Here is a 20,118-nt window from a genome sequence, read left to right as displayed (position 1 = left end):
AACAAATTTGTAAAGACAAATTAATTATTAAATCTTTGGCATTTAATAATTACTATTATTTAATGGTGGCTATAATGGTATATAATGATTAATAAATAAGCTGAAGCTTATTTTTCATGTGGAAATAGACACTTACACAGTCTGATGTACGGAGCTGTGACATCCATGATGCTGTGCTGCTGACTGTGTGGACAACTGACAGTCAGCATGGGGTGATCAACTGTGTGGTTTCTTTCTGCAGCTAAAGCGATGCTAAACAAAAATAGTTTTCAAAGAAGCTGCGTTGCATTCAGGTTACCCACAGATCAGGAGAAAAATACAGACTGATGCTTTCAATGCAACTTGCAGTCATGTATAATTTCTCATGGTCACCTTCATACTTTGATGTACTAGCGTGTTAACATACATTTAATAACATTAAACTCTTTATCAAAACTGAAGAAAGAAAAAAATGTAATATCGACTTACTGATGGCTTCATTATTTACTGCAGATCATTTAAAAATATTATTATTAATATTTACCGATAATTTAATTAAAGATCAGAGAGCTGCCTTTTAACAGTTAATTCTAAGCTGTTATTTAAGATCCATCAGTAATATTGTCACGACTGCCTCACCTCCTATCACAGTTTTTCAAATATAGATATAATATATATAGATTGTTAATATTTTGTAGAAAAAAAACAGCATTGTAACAAGTAGTATTTATCCATCAGAAGGTTGTTCACCTGTTTCTTTACTTGTAAAATGATTTGACCCAGTGAAACTCTTGACATTTTACCTGCATCTTAGCAGTCTCTCAGTCTGTTGATCCCTCTGTGGTCACCATAATCAAGATTTCATTGATGTGATGTGTAATAAAGAGGAGGAATGCAGGCACTTACTGAGACGTGAGGGAGGTTTATTGTAAATAACAGAAAACAAGGCAGGGATGGCAAAAACAGAGCTAAAGGTAAACTGAACTGGGAAAAACTAAAACTAAACAGCAAAGCTGAACACGAAGGGGTGCAGAGCAAAAGTAACATGAAGGAGGTGATGAGCAGTACGGAGACAGTTTCTCAGGCGGACCAGTAACGAGCACACGAGTTCACACAACATAAATACACACAGAGGGACACTGGGAAATCACACACAGGTGGGAGACACTGGACTTGATGAACCTGATGATACAGGGGAAACACTAACACCAGGGAGGTATGTCTCTGAAGGTTCTCAGTCATCCAGGTCATCATAGTCAAAGGAGCTTGGAAAGAAAAGCGTCTGGACTTCTTTCAGTTGCTTGAAGACGTTTCACCTCTCATCCGAGAAGCTTCTTCAGTTCTAAGTTCTAAGGTCTTCATTTTTCAATTTTCAGTTTCACTAGCAGATCTTTAGCTTATTTGACACATAGAATGTGTCAAGAAGGGGGGATTTTGGGTTTAAGTTGAAATAAGGGGCTTTATGATCATTTCGCTACAGGAAGCGTTTAGAGTCATGATTGACATGACATTGACCAATCAGCTGAAAGGAAGAAAAATAGGGTCAAAATTCATACTTGTAACTTGAAACTTGAGTGCAGAGTTTCACACATATTTTTTTGGCTAAGTCCATACGCAAATCTTTTTTACACAAACACAAATACTTTTTACACATACAAATCCTGATTTATAAATATAAAACTAATTTACAAGTATGAAATATTTATGATCCTGCTTGTTCAAGTACAAGCAGGATAAACTTCTGCTTACTGTAAGGCATAAAGGAAAAGGAAAAAGGAAAAGAAACTATTTGCTTTTCAGCATATCACACACCAACGTGCTCTTTATTTTAAACATTAGTTCTCAGAGCATCTGTTGTGCGTCAATCAGTGATTTTCTGCTATGGGTTGGTAGGTACCTACTGAGGGCATCTCTGCGATTGTTCATGGTTCTGCTGTGACAACAGGTGGAATTAAATCAGTTGGATGCCAAATTATTTACTTATTAAAACACTTATTTACCTTTGCTGCAACATACTTGTCATTTTTTCTAATGTTGCTTAATGTCAATGTGACTATTAAAATAGTTTTTTAATCAGAGTTGAGTGTCATATAGGCCTAAAGTCTAGTTATGGGTCCAGAGGACAGTCCACATTCATCTTCTGCTGGAAAGATACAGAGACAGGAAACTACAGTAACATCAGTGATAATATTTGCTGTTCACTATAGTCATGACCAGTGTTGGTCAAGTTACTTGAAAAAAAAAATCAGTAACTAATTAATGATTACTTCCCCCAATAGGTAATCCAGTTACTTTATTGATTACTTATTTTCAAAAGTAATTCGTTACTTAGTTACTTTTTAAAAACTCAATTTACAACCTGAATAGGTAATGAAGCAATAGATCGTTCAGCCCAATTCTACTTTTTCTGCATAATCCATCATACAAAATGTAATCAAACGGAAAAGTCTCTTTTTAAAACTTGTTTTATTAGTTTTAATCTTTTAACTTTATGCATCAAGCAAAAATAAAATTATATGCAACATTCTCTGTTTTTCAGTTTCACTTAGTGATGAGCATGTTTTTAAGTGTAAAATATCAAGCATCCTCTGCCACAGGTTGGTAGATCCCTGGTGAAGCCATGTGTGCAACAGTGGGTTTCGCTGTTTCTGCTTTGAAGAGAGATAGAATTGAATATGTTAATTAACAAAATTGTATCTAATATAAAAACTTAGTTGCAACAGTTTAAGGAGCTTGGAAAGAAAAGCGTCTGGACGTGTTTAAGTTGCTTGAAGATGTTTCACCTCTCATCCGAGAAGCTTCTTCAGTTCTAAGGTCAAATGGTGGAGAGTCCCAGATTTAAACCTAGTGGGAGTATCCCCCCAAAGAGGGACAAAAGGACCCCATGATGATCCTCTACCTAATCACATGAGCCAAGGTGTGAAAGCGGGTGTGGGTCACAATCAGCCAGGGTTTTGGGTGTGCTCATTGTGAAACCTGGCCCCACCCTATCATGTGATTTCCTGAGGTCAGATGGCCCAGGATGTGAGTGGGCGTCTGGGAAGGGATCTCAAAACTGGATTATAGACGGCAGACAGTTGGTGTCGTAAGTCACCGCCTCTCTTCAAAGATGGTCAAAAATGTGAACATTGGCATCCTCGAAAGAGTGACCTTTGTCCTTTAGATGCAGATGAACTGCTGAGTCTTGTCCCGTGGAGGTGGCTCTTCTATGTTGTGCCATGCGCTTGTGAAGTGGCTGTTTGGTCTCTCCGATGTAGAGGTCTGGGCATTCCTCACTGCACTGTACAGCATACACCACATTGTTAAGTTTGTGTTTAGGAGTTTTGTCTTTCGGGTGAACCAGTTTCTGTCTGAGTGTGTTTCTGGGTCTGAAGTACACTGGGATGTCGTGATTGGAGAGAACCCTCCTGAGTTTCTCTGATACACCGGCTACATAGGGGATGACAATGTTGTTGCGTCTGTCTTTCTTATCCTCCCTAGCTGGTGTCTGATCTTCTTTTCTGTGGTGAAATGTCTTCAAGCAACTTAAACAAGTCCAGAGGCTTTTCTTTCCAAGCTCCTTAGACTAAGATCACCTGGATGACTGAGAACCTTCACAGACTTATTTGCAACACTTTTCATCACATCACAGCAATCCAGTCTTTAAGTGATGACATGATGAATTCTTCCGGGCCCAAACTACTCTGCGTGTAATAAGGCTTTTGGGTTTTTAACATATTTTAATGCTTTGTATCTTGTTCTATTTAATCTCAACAAGCCCCTAAAAACAGTCAGTGATCACTGTCGGCCTCTGTCGGTTTTTATTGCTGCTATTCATTTTAAAGCTCAGTTTTTAAAACCTAACTACAGTCCAGCCCATGTGGCAGTATATTAAGCATTACAGTATCCTTCCATGCGATTGCATTTGTTCCTAACCATTGGGAACTTTTATCGAGTGGAAAAAACCATTAGTGTTCGTCTAACATAGCTAACACAGCTAACGTAGCTGTGTCGCTAGCCACCACGCAGCACATCATTATATACCAGCTAGCCCAACTTCAGTAACGCTACAAAACGTCACTGCTGTTTACTTTCCTGTCTTCATTTATGTTGGAAGTGATAGCAGAGCTGTACTTTTTAATTTGTTTCATAAATCTCTCAGTCACAACATACTATATTATATTTAAATGGAAATTAGTGAGCTAACTTCCTGCTGACTTCTAACTCTGTTAAGTTTCATAAATGCTGTTTTCAGGGATGCCTGGATGTTAAACTTAATTGTTAGACTTGGTAAAGCAGCAAAACCGATCATTTTATAAGAGAAGAAAGAATTTAGACAGTTTTTCAACTCTCATTAATGCTGCAGTGCTGTTCGACTTAGGGACTTGCAGTGGAGTTTGGGCCCAGACACGGTTAATGACGTCAGACTTAAAGACCAGATAACATTGTTTAAATTGTAATAATAGATGCAATAAACAGGGAAAATAACCTAAAATCAACATAATTATTGAAAGGAACACAAAATAACACTTTGGGATTTTAGCTGAATAGTGTCAAACTGAAATTTATATAATGGGGTAATTAACAGAAGCAAGACATGCCTATGTAGCAAAACCAGCAACAATAAAATAGTAATTTCTTTGCAGTGTTTGGTCGAAGGACGTTTTTTTGAAATGATGAAAATGGCTGTGCTGTAACATGTCCTGTTATGGAAAATGTCAAGGAAGTGTTTGGTGGACAGACAAAAGAAGACAACAAGACTAGATGGTGGAATTAATCAGTGTAGGCAAGCATTCAAAGGAAGGGATCAGGACATGAGAGAGTGAGAAGGGCAGATCAAGGAGGCTTGGTGAATCAGGAAGTGCAGAGGATTAGTAAAGAGGAAATGAGGGCAGCTATAAAGATAATGAAGAGTTGAAAGATGAGTGGTACTGATGACATAGCTGTGGGATTATGGAAATGTCTAGGGGAGAAAGCAGTTGACTAATTAAGCAGATTATAATGAATAGTATGCCTTATTGTATTATTATCCTATTATTACCAAAACAGGACTATACAGGTTATAATATCAAAATGATTCTCACCTAGAGGCTGACTGTCACCCTGGCCTAAGGAATCATAAACTGGATTGGGACACAATTCAGCTTCATCTGATGGAGACAAACAGTGGGAGTGAGGGAGGAGATAACCACAGCAACATCAGTAATTATGACCCATCTCTGTCTTTTCTTGTATTTAACCCTTTAAAGCTGGTCGGAGCGGGAACGCTCCGTTTTGTGTAACTATTTTTAAATCCCTGCAGAACCGGAACCACGCAAGCTAGCGCAATAATTTTTTTTTTGCATATGAAACCGGAGGAGTTATACTTACATCTCATGCCATCAGCTTGTGCTAGGTCACGGTTTCCTTCCACATATAGCTTTGCAAAAATTGCATAAAAAGCGCTTGCAGAAACAAAAACATAATATTCCAGAAACACACTTTGCCGATCCGATCAGCTGTTCGTAACACTTCCTACATTGAAATAGAGGTCAGCACTAACAATCGCATGTCCGCCATTACCTGCCCGAAACCAGAAGTGACGTTATTTTCGCTGAAAATGTAGTTTTTTACTTGTAGGCCTTAAAAGCCTAAACTGGTGTTTTTAAAAGTTATGTTTGACTTTATGCTTTTCTGAATAGTTTCTGGGATGCTTAGAACTCTAATTGCACTGCTTTAAATACTTTATTTTGATGCACATGCAGTTTTCTTTGCATTATAGGATTGCTTTTCGGTTTTTCTGCAGTATATAAAAATTGGTGTATCTCAAAAATAAAACTATGAAGACACTCAAATAAATTTCCTGTGGTTGCAAACTATTTTTTGCAACTTTTTTGTATTTAATGTTTTGAGGGATAAACCTCTTAAATTTATCTAATTAGAAATATATGTAAAAAAAAACAAAAACGATTTTCAATTTTTCTGTAGTTTATTGCACTTTTTTGCAATTTATATGGTTACTATGGATTTAATGCATAAATAGTATTAAAATCTGGGCTATAACAGTTGTATTGATGTATGTATTGTATTGAAATGCTCCCAAAAATGGCACTACAGCATGTAAAAATATAAAGTAAGCTCTAGCGGACTTGGTTCTATGGTAGGTCTTAAAGGGTTAACAGAACTAATGTGATGTTTTCTGTTGTTCCAAATTAATAAACACAACCTCACTGCTAACAGGAAACAATGGCAATTAAGTCAAATTCCATCATTTAATTGCTGAGTTTTTTCTGTATGATTTTAGATCTATACCTTACAATACAACTATTTTTGTGATTTGGTACTTTGAAAATAAATGGAATTGAATAGGTGCATCTGTTTTCATACATAAGGCCCTGGATTATAAGCCACATTAAGCGAAACAAAATAGTGACATAAGTCAAGCTTTACTCAACTCATTCTTCTTGCTTCCTCCACTTCCGTACCATTGATTCATTAATGTTGAATTCTCTCACAGCTGCTCTATTCCCATGTTGTTGCAGTATATTAATGACTAACCTCGTATTGTGAATGGATTATCTCAGTTGTTCTCCTGACTGAAGTTTGATCCATTTACAACATCCTGCCATGCGATTACATTTGCCCCTAACCATCGGGAACCCTCGCGTTAACTTTTATCAATGGAAAAAAGTTAGCGTTCATCATCCTGCCTCACTGTGTTTATGTTATGCTAACATAGCCATGTCGCTAGCAATCACGAAGCACATCATTATATACAAGCTGGTCCAGCTTCAGTAATCCTACAAACGTCACTGCTGTTTAGTTTTCTGTTTTCATTCATGTTGGAAGTTACAGCAGAGCTGTACATTTAAATTTTTTTCAGAAATCTCTCAGTCAGAATATGGTATATCATGTTTAGGTCGAAAGTAGCGAGCTAACTTCCTGCTAACTTCTTTCTCTGTTAATCTGTTTTCATGGATGACTGGAGGTTAAACTTAATGGTTACACCTGGTAAAGCAGCAACGCTGATAAATTTATTAAAGATGAAAGAATTTAGGCAGTTTTTAACTCTCAGTGATGCCACAGTGTTCGATCGACTTTGGTACCTGAAGCAGACAGAGTTTTGGACCCGGATTACTCTGCGAGGCTCCTGACTACGGTAGGCGTAATGCTCTGACAATTCATCAAGCGATGCGGCTTGATGAATTTTTGACAAATTTTTGAGCGGCCAGTACCACATAAAATTGGCTTGAGGTCAGTAAGCACAACCAGAATTCATACATAAGGCGTGTGCCATATGGTGCGAAAAATACGGTAATAATTTTCAAGCAGGTACAAAATTTAAGAAATTATTTCTAACTTACATTTACTTACATTTAAGTTCAAATGAAAACTGAAGGCATGCCTCAGGTTATAAAACAAGCACAACCAGTCTGAGTTGTTTGAACAAACTCATGACCTTCACATTAGATAATTTATCTGAGGTTCCAGCAAGTGAACATTCAATCATTCCTGTTTTGAAATGTGATGCCTATTTTAAAAAAAAAAGGTAAACTTAGAGAAACATAGTGTAACTAGGGTTTTAAAAGGAGGCTGGGTAGCACACCTTCATGGTAAAAGCATTTCTTACTGTGTTCTGTGTTCTGTGTTGTTTGATCCCTTTTTGAGCCTGAACCATATGCCATTGTTGACCAATAGATCAATACTGCAGTAAAAAAAAAGGAAAAACAACTGCAAGAACAGCATTTAAAGAAACTGAAGAAAGATTAGAAAACTATATATATGTATATATATATAGATATATATATATATCTATATATATATCTATATATATATATAGATATATATATATCTATATATATATATGTATGTGTGTGTGTGTGTGTGTGTGTGTGTGTGTGTGTGTGTGTATTCTTACCTCTGTACCAATCTTTGCGGAAGAGATAGAGTGCCACCACCACAATCATACTGCTCAGTGAAATAGTTGCAATGATCCAAGGAGTGGAAGCTGCACAGTGGCAATTGTCTTTGCAGCCATCTAGATTAGTTGTTGAATTTATATTTACGAGGGTATGAAGAAAGATGAAATGTTAATTTAGCTTCTTCAAACTTACACAATGTTTAAAATGTTACACATCTTGTTGTTAGCTCCTTGTTGTTAGTTTTAATAACTGATTAATTAACCCCACCAGTGAACAAACACATTGAACAGCTTTGTTTAAAGTCTCATTCAGAAAAAAAGCTAAGGCAAATATTTGCATCACATATATATAACTATTTTGAAAAATTGCTGTTTCTCACCTGTGAGACATGGCACAGAGACAGACAGCCAGCTCTCTGATGATTCTCCACCTCCTGAGATCTTGCACTTGTAAAGTCCTTCATCAGACTTGGAAACTGTACGGATGGTCATGTTTCCTTTGGAGCTGCTCCCTATGTGACGCCCATATTTATAGAAATCAGCTGTGATGCTGGAGGAAGGCATCTTGTTTCTGCAGCGCAGAGTCACATTTTCTCCCTCCATCACAGGAACAGCAGGAATCTCCAGGATCACAGATCCAGCTGAACAACAAGTGACTTAGAATTTTAAAATGTTGAACTTGTGTTTGTTTGTGACAAAATATTACTGCCTTCATTCAATCATACCAGTGACAGTGATGTTGATATTGTTGCTTCTCTTCCCTACTGCTGTCCCACACCAGTATTCTCCACTGTCACTTCTATAAATACGATCAATGGTGCACGGTGAACCTGTTGTTGAAGCTGTTGTTTTCCTACTGGTTTTGTTGCACAGCTTTACTTCCTCGTTCTTCTTATATAACACATGTCCATGAGAGCTCTCCTCACAGTAAAAACTAACTGACTCATATTCAAAAAACTGGGATTTGTTTGGAACAACACGAAGAGAAACTGCATCTGTCAAAAAAACAAAAACAAAAAACAAAGATTCAGTTTGTTGCTAAATTATCAGATTGCCGGGTTTTAGTTTTACAATAAGAAACCCAAATGAAAGCTATGATAGCCAATAAAATGTGCAATAAAATGTGATTAAAACCAGTAGAGGTGGTGATTGACCAAAATGTGCTTTTTGGTGTTTAAATAAAAGCAAAATGATAACAAGTAAACAGATATTACTCACCAACTTTCTGGGCATGTGCACACAGCAGGATCAGCACAGTTACCACTGAAAAGACCAAAGATTGTTACTAAAAGATGACCCTACATCTTTAAACTTGCCAACTCCTAATGCTAAGGTGTCACTAAATGTTTCTGCTACATGAAAGCTTTAACTCATCACAGCATTTTAACAAACTCTTCATAGTTTCATTTTAATGTATAAACTGTGACAGTACTTACACAGTCTGAAGCACAGAGCTCTGACCTCCATGATGTCTTGCCGCAGACCAACCAATAGACGCTTCCTGTATGACTATGTCAAAATAATTTTCAGAGAAGCAGAGCTGTTGATGTGGTAGGTGGAACAGAACACAGACTGATGCTTTCAAATCTATTTGTAGCCATTTAGTGTTCACCTTTTTTATGATTTTATTATACCAATGAATGCTTAGCCATTCACAGTAATTTTAACAACGTATAATAACAAAATTTTTATGGTAGCACTATAGTAAGGATCAAGTTGCTTTAAGTCATTTGAACTGATCACCAATACGAAAGCATTGAATAAATTGATATTTTCCAATGTGTAGTTGTGCAGATATTAAACTGGTGGGACACTGGTGTCAATAACAGAGCTGTGTTCTCACAGTCTGACACAGAGACACACACAAGAGTATCATATTATTCAATTAACTGGTCAAAACCTACAGTTCTTCCACTTAAGTGCTCCTTCCATAATGCTTCTTCTACCCCACTTCAATCTGGAAATATTAAATACTTAGGTATTAATGTTTCTCCTAAGCTTGCAGATTTACCTAAATTAAACCATATCCCACTTCTAAAGAAAGTAGAAGGCTATCTGGCTAGATGGAAATATCACTCATCTGAAGGGTCGCCGCTACAAAAATTATGGTCTTGCCAAAAATAAGCAATTTATTTTCGATGACCCAGAACAAACCATCACAAGCATGATTCAGATCTCTGGATTCATATATTTCTAAATTCCTCTGGAGAGATAAACCCCCATGTATAAGCTTAAAAACACTACAAAGGACCAAGGGTAAAGGAGGATCTGTTTAACTTTCAGCACTACTTCCTAGCCAGCAGGCTTCAGTTCATCTCAGGCTGAAATGAACTCTGGGCTCCTTTGATGTGCTCCATCACCTAGCAGGAGTGGAGGTTTCAGTCCCGTCTTCAGTATTGTGGTTGATGTGGAGGTAGGGATGGGCTTAGGTTGTCTGGGAAGTCCCTACAGATGTTTTCCCTGGAGGGCTTAACCCGGTTGTGGTCATTACCTGGTTAGTGGCTCTGGTAGGGCTTAGATGGTGTTTTCCTCGTGACTGCGTGCAGCAGGGCTGGGGGAGGGTCTATGCTGGCAGACATCGGTTATTGGGGCTCTGGCTGGGCCATGGGGGCTTTGATCATTGGTGTGTTGCCGAGGTTGTGGGCGGGTGGGTGCACGGGGGCTCAGCCCTGGCGCAGGGGGCCTCGGATGCATCAGCCAAACTTGGGGGCATTTCAACTAGCAGGGAGGTTGTTTCATCCTTGCAGGAGTCCACTCTGCAGGTGGGAGAGAGACATAGGGGGGTGGAGAATAGATTTAACCTCGGTGTCTATTGTTTTATGTAGCCAGGAGATGATTGAATGATGGGGTGGCTACAGTTTCCTCTGTGGTGGGGTCAGGTGGGCTGCCCCGGGTCCTGTGGAGCTTGGCAGTGCTGCTGCCATGGGCCCTGGTCTGTATGGGCCTGGATCTCCTCCATGCCTTCTTCATACCCTGGGGGACGTGACTATGGCTCCCCACACCCTCTAACAGTTTGTTACGTGGAGAAACCATTTGAATACAAGCGTGGTGATCCACACAGGTGTGCATACAGGTGTTAAAAAAGTGTGTTCACAGACACAAACTACAGCTTTTTTGGCTACTTCCTGAAAGCACATTGGTATTTACTGTTAGCTAGATTAATGCAATGGTGCTGTGTTTATTGCTGTCTTTTTTTTCTTTGCTTTTTGTCAGTTTTTGTTCTTTCTCAACAGGTGATCCAGGAAAATTCTAAGTGTCCTTTCTCACTGTGATGGGCCGAGCAGCAAACAGGCACAGGTTAAACTCCAAAAGAAGGATTTTTTATTTAACCCCAAAACATAATTGGTTAAATCATGCAAAAAGAATCAAAATCTTGGGCCTATAAAAAAGGCCAAAATAACAAAATAACTCTACTCAAAGTTAACAAACGATACTGATAACTCAAACAAACTGACCTAACTTAACTAGACAAAAGGGGAACTTGAGTAGTGACTGATCAGCCCACAAAATCACAGAGGGGTAAAAAAACACAAAACCTAACTGAAACTAACATAATGAACTCCAATTCCCCCCCATGGTCCCGAGTTATGGAATGAGCCAATTTGCAGTTTTCCATCAAAGCTTGCACCGCCCCTTTTCCACCTCTTGGCTGTTCAATCAGGGGACTGGAGCAGCTGCAACTAAGGTAACTCAGAAAACAAAGATTAAATCATACATAACAGTGTGAGCTGAAATTTGTGCACTTATTTTAGAATATGTGGATATGTGAATTAATTCTAAATGAAAACCAGTTATTTATTTTCCTGTAAATGACTTCCCATATTTAGAGAAATGTGAATACAATGTTATGTATAAGCCTCTACACTAATATGGTGGATATTACCACTGTGTGGCTGTAAGCGCAGCAATCACACACTGCCCCTCTTCAGATCTCTCACTGGGACATGCCGAGGATGTGGGTGATGGTGAACCGGAATGGCTGGATTGCAAGGTACCATCACGTGATCATTCCATTTGTGTCCTTTATCTTCTCTATCCAATGCAGAGCCTTGTGGTCCGTTTCCAATATGAACTCCTGTCCGAGAAGACAATACCTAAAGGAGTCCAGGGCCCATTTGATGGCCAGGGCCTCCTTGTTGATGGTTGAGTATCGTATTTCCCTCTGAAACAGCTTGCGGCTGATGAAGGCCACTGGATGATGCTCTCCAGCCGGTCCCTGTAACAGAACAGCTCCCAAACCTCTCCTTGAGGCATCAGTCTGAAGAATGAAATGTCTCTCAAAATTAGGGCTATGCAAGACTGGGCTCTTACTCAGACATTGTTGTAGGTCCTGAAAAGCCATCTTAGCCTCCTCTGTCCAGGTGATCTTATTGGGACTTCGGGCACCAGTCAGATCCATCAGAAGAGCTGCCATGGCGGAGAAATGAGGGATAAACCGATGGTGGAATCCTAACATTCCCACAAACGGTCTCAGCTGTTTTCTGGTCTCTGGCAAGGGACAGGATTCTATGGCGGTGACTTTATTGATTTGAGGTTTTATTATTCCATTTCCAATCACAAACCCAAGGTACTCAGTTTCAGCCTTGGCAATGGCTCACCTAGCTGGATTAACAGTGCAGCCGTCACAATCACTCTCCCCCTATCTCTTTGTTTTTCCATTCCTTCATCTTTCTCTCTCCCTTTTCTATCCCCCAGCCATATCTGTCCTGTCTGTAACAACTAAAGATCGAATAAAATAAATAATAACAACAAAAGTCAATCAAATGGATCAAAACGGCAAGGCCGTGATGATCCACTTGTCAAAGTAAATCCGTTGAGTATCTATGTTCGCTTTCAGATATCAATTCTGACGGCTAAAAAACCAAACGGGACAACAAAAAAACCCCCACTGAGCTCTGTGATGTTTTCATCAGACACAAAAACAGACTTGAAACAACTCTAAATAGTTTTCAAACAACCCGAGCTACTGTTATATGGGTTAAACCTCAGTAATTCCATTTATAACCAGAAAGTCACACTAGTCAGCACCACTTGCAGTCATTTCACATTGACTTTTTTACGCTTGATTCATAGCACTGAACTGAACTGGTCATAATCTGCAGTGTTGATCAATGATGTGTAGCGTATTAGAAATGTAACTATATGTTGCAGCAATGCATGCCTCAAAAAGTGCCTAAAAAGTATCTTTGCTTATATATATTACACTGCAAGTGTGCAGAGAATTTACAAGTCAGTGCCTCCATAGTACTGGCCGTAATTTTCAATACATTAGTAGGTACATCATGAAGCAGTGCAAAAAATTTCCCCACACAGCAACACACACTTATGCAGGTTGAAATGGTTGATTTGAACCTTTCATTTCCTTTAAAGTTCCTTAATACCAGAGTGATATTTACATATGCATGTTGTGACATGTTTATGCCTCCCACATTCTCCTAAAGAGTAGGTGTTAATACTCAGAGCACTCAGGCTCTATAATGGCTACTGTTACATCTGACCCCATTGTTTTAGCACTAATATTCCCCCGTTGAAAAGATCCTAATGATAGCAGAGCCGCTATAATGATGTAATGATATTTTTGCATCTGTTTACAAAGGTTAATATGACTGGACTGCTTTAAGGATTTCTGTGAGGGATGAAAAGGGTTTTGTACATGCGACACAGTGGTCTGTTATCTAGATTAATACAATGGTGTTGTGTTTATTATGTTGCTGTCTTTTTTTTTGTTCTCTCTTATTTTTCTCTCTCAACAGGTGATCCAGGAGTTTTTTTTTCTTTTTAAGTGCCCTCTCTCACTGTCGCCCTTCCTCTCTGTTTTTCTGTTCCTTCATCTTTCTCTCTCCCTTTCCTATCCCCCAGCCATGTCTGTCCCATCAGTAAGAACTGAAAATAAAATAAAATAAATAATAACAACAAAGGTCAATCAAATGGACCAAAATGACAAGGCTGTGATGATCCACTTGGCAAAGCAAATCCATTGGGTATATTTGTTGGCTTTCAGAGATCAGTTCTGACGGCTAAAAAAACAAACAGGACAGGCAAAAAAAAAAAAAAAAAAAAGAAAGAAAGAAAGAGACAAACACTGAGCTCAGTGATGTTTTGCATCAGACACAAAAACAGACTTGAAACAACTCTAAATAGTTTTCAAACAACCAGAGCTGCTGTTATATGGGTTAAACCTCAGTAATTCCATTTATAACCAGAAAGTCACACTAGTGCTGCCATCAGCACAACATGTAGTCATTTCACATTCACTTTTTTACGCTTGATTCATAGCACTGAACTAAATTGGTCGTAATCTGCAGTGGAAATGTAACTATATGTTGCAGCAATGCGTACCTCAGAAAGTGCTTAAAAAGTATCTTTGCTTATACATATTACACTGCAAGTGTGCAGAGAATTTACAAGTCAATGCCTCCGTAGTACTGGCAGTACCTTTCAATACATGTATAAGTACATCATGAAGCAGTGCAAACATTTTTCCACACAGCAACACACACTTATGCAGATTGAAATGGTTGATTTGAACCTTTCATTTCCTTTAAAATTCTTTAATGCCAGAGTTATATTTACATGTGCATATTGTGATATGTTTATGCCTCCCACATTCTCCTAAAGAGAAAGTGTTGATACTCAGAGCACTCAGGCTTTACATCTGATCCCATTGTTTTGTATGTATTTTTGTATGTTACCATAACGTTTATGTTACCTTATGGATTACATTAAACATTAAAAATCCTCACGTGTAATATTTCTGTGTAAATATCTCATATTACAAGTGAAACGCATACGGCTTAAAAATCCGGTGCGGCCTTTACAAGTACAAAATTGATTTTCTTTCTAAAATTAGAGCATGCGACTTTTAATCAGGTGCCCTCTGTAGTCCGGGAATTATGGTAAATAAGGCTGGACTGCCTTAAGGATTTCTGTGAGGGAGAAAAAGGGTCTTGTATATGAGACACAGAGGTCTGGATGGTGCCTTCATGAGGGTTATGTTGCCAGTATATTAAAAGAATGATGAGTAGAACACAAGCTTGTTTACAGCTTGACTGTAGAACTTGCTCTGCACCACTTGCCTCTAAGGGGGTTTCGATTTCTACTTACCACCATGCGCCACCTAGTGACATCTTGGAGTAATGTCAAAGGAATCAGTAAATAAAGACAGAATAAAGATATTTTGAAAAAATATTATTTGACTCATGAACTGGCTTTTGAATCCCTACTTATGTTATTTATCAGTTAAATGACTTCTAAACCTCAGTCTGCCCCTCTCTCTCTCTCTCTCTCCTGCTCTCTGTCTCAGTAAATAGCATCATTCTAGCTTTTGATCAGCACCATGGGGAAGCTCATAGGAAGAGGCACTTTATTATCAAGCCTAAAGCTGAATATCTACACTGCTAAAAGAAAGGTAAAGGTAAATACCATATATATAAGCTATATATAAGAATAAACACACTAACCACTGCATCAAATAAACACATTTATTTAAAGGAATTATTTCAGTGGACCAGCTTCTAGATATATCCGACACACATTACAGTAAAAGCACATAGTTTCAACATGTAGGTCGTAACACTGTTCAACTATCTTTGCAAAATTAAAAATTACTCTACATGACTTCATCTTCTGGGCCTTGTGTTCAGCATCAAACAGTGCTTAAACTGAATGTCCTGGCAGTCCTAAATATTCTGCTCTCTTTGCTTCTTACTCATTTGAGCACTTCTTTCTTTTGTAGCTTAATTTAAAATAGTATAAAATAATAATACAATAATTAAAAAGGCCACTGCCTCACCCAGTGACTGTCAACAGATTTGGAGGCATCTTGCTCAAATGATTTTGGAGGCCCCTTGCTGCAGAATTGCCTTCCTGGTGTCCCCGTTTCCCACACCTTCAACTAATAATTTATCAGAGACCTCCATATTTAAGTAATAGTTGAGGGTATGATTCTCTGCAAGACCATGGTTGTATCTACTAAAGATAGACTGATCCAATATACAGCATCTGTATCCGTCCGATCCTGACCGAAATTACTGGGTCGGAGATCAAAGAGAAACAAAAAATGTGATCCAATCCTTTAAATATCACAAAAGTCCCTATCCCTTTCCTATCCCTCAGTCATGTCTGTCCCGTCTGTAACAACTGAAAATAAAATAAAAGAAAATAAATAAATAAATAAATGAATAAATAAATAAATATCACAAAAGTGCCTCAAAAAACTTGCAACATGACATAATCCAGGTAGTAACCTTAGCACGTCAGAGCAGTATGTGTCACATGATAGAGCAAGTCACTTCACACTTAAAGCGTTTGGAGCATCTGGAGTCTCACTCCATGCTGCCAAACCAGCATTTCATCTCCGAGCAGGCCAACCCAGACAAGTAAAGCAGGTGTGTAAGGTCATCTCTGAATATTTGTTAAAGCATTCCCACCTTAAGCTCAACAACCAATATATAGAGCGTGTGCTGTCATTGCTTTTTTTTTTCTTTTTTTTGCCTGTCCCATTTGGATACCAAATGGGTTTACTTTGCCAAATGGATCATCACGGTCTTGCCGTATTGGTCCATTTGATCAACCTTTGTGGTTATTATTTATTTTTTTTTATTTTCAGTTGTTACAGATGGGACAGACATGACTGAGGGATAGGAAAGGGAGAAAGAAAGATGAAGGAAAGAAAAACAGAAGGGAAGAGGGACAGTGAGAGAGGGCATTTAAAAACAGAAAGAAGAGAAAAGAAAATCTCCTGAATCATCTGTTGAGAGAAAAAGAAGAGAAACAAAAAAAAAACAAAAAACAGAGCAACATACTAAACACAACACCATCGCATTTACTAAACACAGAATGTTGTTGTGCAGCAAGCAGGACCGACAGCGCACTATGTGCTTGGAAATAGCAGCCAATAAAGGTGTAGTTTATGTCTATGAACAGTGAACACCCGTGTGCACACCTGTGTGGATCAGCGCGCTTGTATTCAAAAGGTTTCCCCATGTAACGATCTGCTAGAGGACGTAGAGAGCCATAGCCCTGTCCCCCAGGGCATGAAGCAGGCGTGGAGGAGATCTAGGCTCCAGACATCCAGAGGCCCCAGAGTGCGAGAGCCCAAGGAGGACCACTGGAGGGACATCCGTGCCACCTTCCTGGGAAGAGCTGATGAGATCCCCAGATGAGGGGTCACCCAGTAGCGATGGAGCAGAAGCCAAAGGGGGCTGCAGTGGCGTGCCCGCCGGCTCTGCAGGCATTCAGCTGTGCCAGAGTGAACCGAGCCGCAGGCCCAGAGGCCGGAGGCTCGGGGGCCCCTTTTGCCCCGGAAGAGGCCTGACCGAGCAACAGGCGCCAGGCCCTGTCAAATAGTCACCGGGAGTGAGCTGGTGCATACCTGAACGCCGAGCCCCGGACACCAAGAACTACCAACGCACTGACCCCTGAGGGCATCAGTTACCGGCAGGGAGTGTGATGAGGGGAGATAGGCCTCCATACTTTGGAGGGCCTGGGAGTTCCCAGAGAGGTGGAGTGTAAGACCCGACCTGACATATAGACACAGACAAACAGGCACACACAAACACAAACATGCATTCCCACCCTCGTATACAAATACTTAGCACTCACCCAACGTAGGGATAGACATCCATGGACATGTACACACAATCACACTCCCCAAAAATACTCTATACCCCGGGTCCAGGTACTCTCCCCCCTAGAGGTGGAAACGGCACGTAGACCCAGGAGATGTTACCCTTTCCCCCGGGGAGGGGGCAAGCAGACCACCCCAGGCTCCGCAGCAGCAGGGAGACCCCGCATCCCAGCTCCCAATCGGATGGCCAACACCTCCTCTCCCCCACCTGTAGAGTGGACTCCTGCAAGGATGGAACTGCCTCCCTGCCAGTTGAAGAGCCCCCCAGTTAGGCTGATGCACCAGAGGCCCCCTGTGCCAGGGCTGACCCCCCGTGCACCCCCCCGCCCTCAACCTCGGCCACACACCAACGAGGACCGAAGACCCCAAGGCCCAGCCAGAGCCCTAGCACGGAGCCGAAGCACCCCCAAACCCCAAGCCCCCACGCCTGCCCCAGATCCACTGAGAGGCAGCTAGGCTACCAGGCCAGTAACTTACGTCCACCAGCACAGACCCTCCCCCAGCCCTGCGACAGTGTGAGCAGTTGATGGAAGATGTAAAGCCCATCTTGAACATCCGTTGACCTGTATAGTGCACTCTATGTAGTATTTTGTATTGTATTAATTGCATACTAGGATTTCTAAACAATTTAAAGGTTTTTAAGCACACCTGAGACCAGAAATTTTGGTCTAAGCTGACTGATAAATCTGCTTCCCACTGTGCAATAGGAAGGGATATTGATTCATCTATTTTAGTAGTGTTCTGTATATTTTAGACAGTAATTTGGGGGATTTAAGTGTAAGAAAATGTACCGCGCTTGGTGGTGTTTGTAGTTCAACTTGACTGAGGTTAAATTTCCATTTTACTATGGATTTAATTTGTTGATATTCTAAAAATCTTTTCTTGTTGATCCCATATTGTATAACTAGTCTGTCAAATGAAATAAATTCTGTTCCCTCTAATATATGTTCTAAGTATTTAATTCCTTTACAACTCCATTCTGGAAAATTAATCATATTATTGTTTTGTAATATGTCAGGGTTATTCCAGATAGGTGTACGTCTGCATGGGATTAATGAAGACTGTTATTTTTAGAAACTCCCACCATGCTGTCAGAGAAGAACTGATGTTGATGCTTTTAAAGCATTCATGTCTTTTGATGTTTGAGCTGATAAATGGTAGGTCTGAAATCTCTAGATTATTGCATAGTGCCTGTTCAACATCTAGCCAGGGCTCATCTAAGAAGCTGTGTTTAAACCATCTAGAGATAAACTGAAGCCTGTTGGCTAAGAACTATTGTTGAAAATTAGGCAGATCTAATCCTCCTTTATCCTTGGTTCTTTGTAGCGTTTTTAAGCTGATACGCGGGGGTTTATCTTTCCAAAGGAATTTAGAAATATGTGAATCCAGAGATCTGAACCAATCTTGTGATGGTTTGTTAGGGATCTTTAAAAATAAGTAATTTATTTTTGGCAAGATCGTCATTTTTATAGTGGCGACCCTTCCCATGAGTGATATGGGTAGAAGTTTCCATTTAGTCAGATCTCCTTCTGCTTTCTTTAGAAGTGGGATGTGGTTTAATTTAGTTAAGTCTTTAGGAGAGACATTAATACCTAAATATTTAATATTTCCCGATTGTAGTTGGGCAGAAGAAGAATTATGGAAGGAGCGATAAATTGGAAGAACTTTAGATTTTGACCAATTAATTGAATAATATGAAACTTGAAAACCAGTTTATTAGAGTAATTACCTCAGAAAGGTTGGTTTGTGAGTTTTGGAGAAAAAGCAACACATCATCCGCAGAGGAAATGATTTCATGTTCTACGTTGTTACATTTTATGCCCTTAATTGTTGTAGCCTGTCTAATTGCTGCTGCTAGTGGTTCGACAAAAATTGCAAAAAGTGAAGGGGAGAGTGGGCATCCCTGTCTGGTGCCCCTCAGGAGACAGAAGCTGTAGGATGTCTGGTCATTTGTTCCGACACAAGCTGTTGGGGAATTATATAATATTCTTAGCCAGTTTATGAAAGAGGTTCCAAAACCAAATTTGTGTAAAGTTGCAAATAAAAATTTCCAGTTAACTCTGGCAAATGCTTTTTCTGCATCCAGACATAATATTGTGGCTTCAATGTTTTTACTGTATGAGTAGTCTATTAAATTAAGTAATCTACGTGTATTTGTTGATGAGTGCCTACCTTTTATGAAACCAGTTTGGTCAGGATGAATTAAGAGGGGGGTTATTTTCTCTAATCTCTTTGAAAGAGCTTTGCAGATTATTTTAAGGTCTACATTTATTAGAGATGGACCGATCCGATATTACGTATCGCTATCGGTCCGATACTGACGTAAATTACTGGATCGGATATCGGAGAGAAATAAAAAATTTAATCTGATCCATTAAATATCAAAAAAGCGCAGTGTGCTCACGTGATAGAGCGGCTGTGTGTATTTGTAGCCTCGCTAGCAAACCGGCATTTCATCTCCGAGGAAGTTATCCCAGAGAGAAGTAAAGCAAGTGTGTAAGTTCATCTGTGAATGTTTGTAAAGCATTCCCACGTTAAGCTTAACAACCGATATATGGAGCGTCCGCCTCTTTTCTCTCTCTCCCTCCCTCTCCTGCTGCTACTTCAATCATGAAACTGATCAATGATCAGC

The sequence above is a fragment of the Pelmatolapia mariae genome, linkage group LG3_W (genome assembly GCF_036321145.2).
Source record: "Pelmatolapia mariae isolate MD_Pm_ZW linkage group LG3_W, Pm_UMD_F_2, whole genome shotgun sequence".
Taxonomy (NCBI): Eukaryota; Metazoa; Chordata; class Actinopteri; order Cichliformes; family Cichlidae; genus Pelmatolapia; species Pelmatolapia mariae.
Note: the sequence above shows the minus strand (reverse complement) of the source record.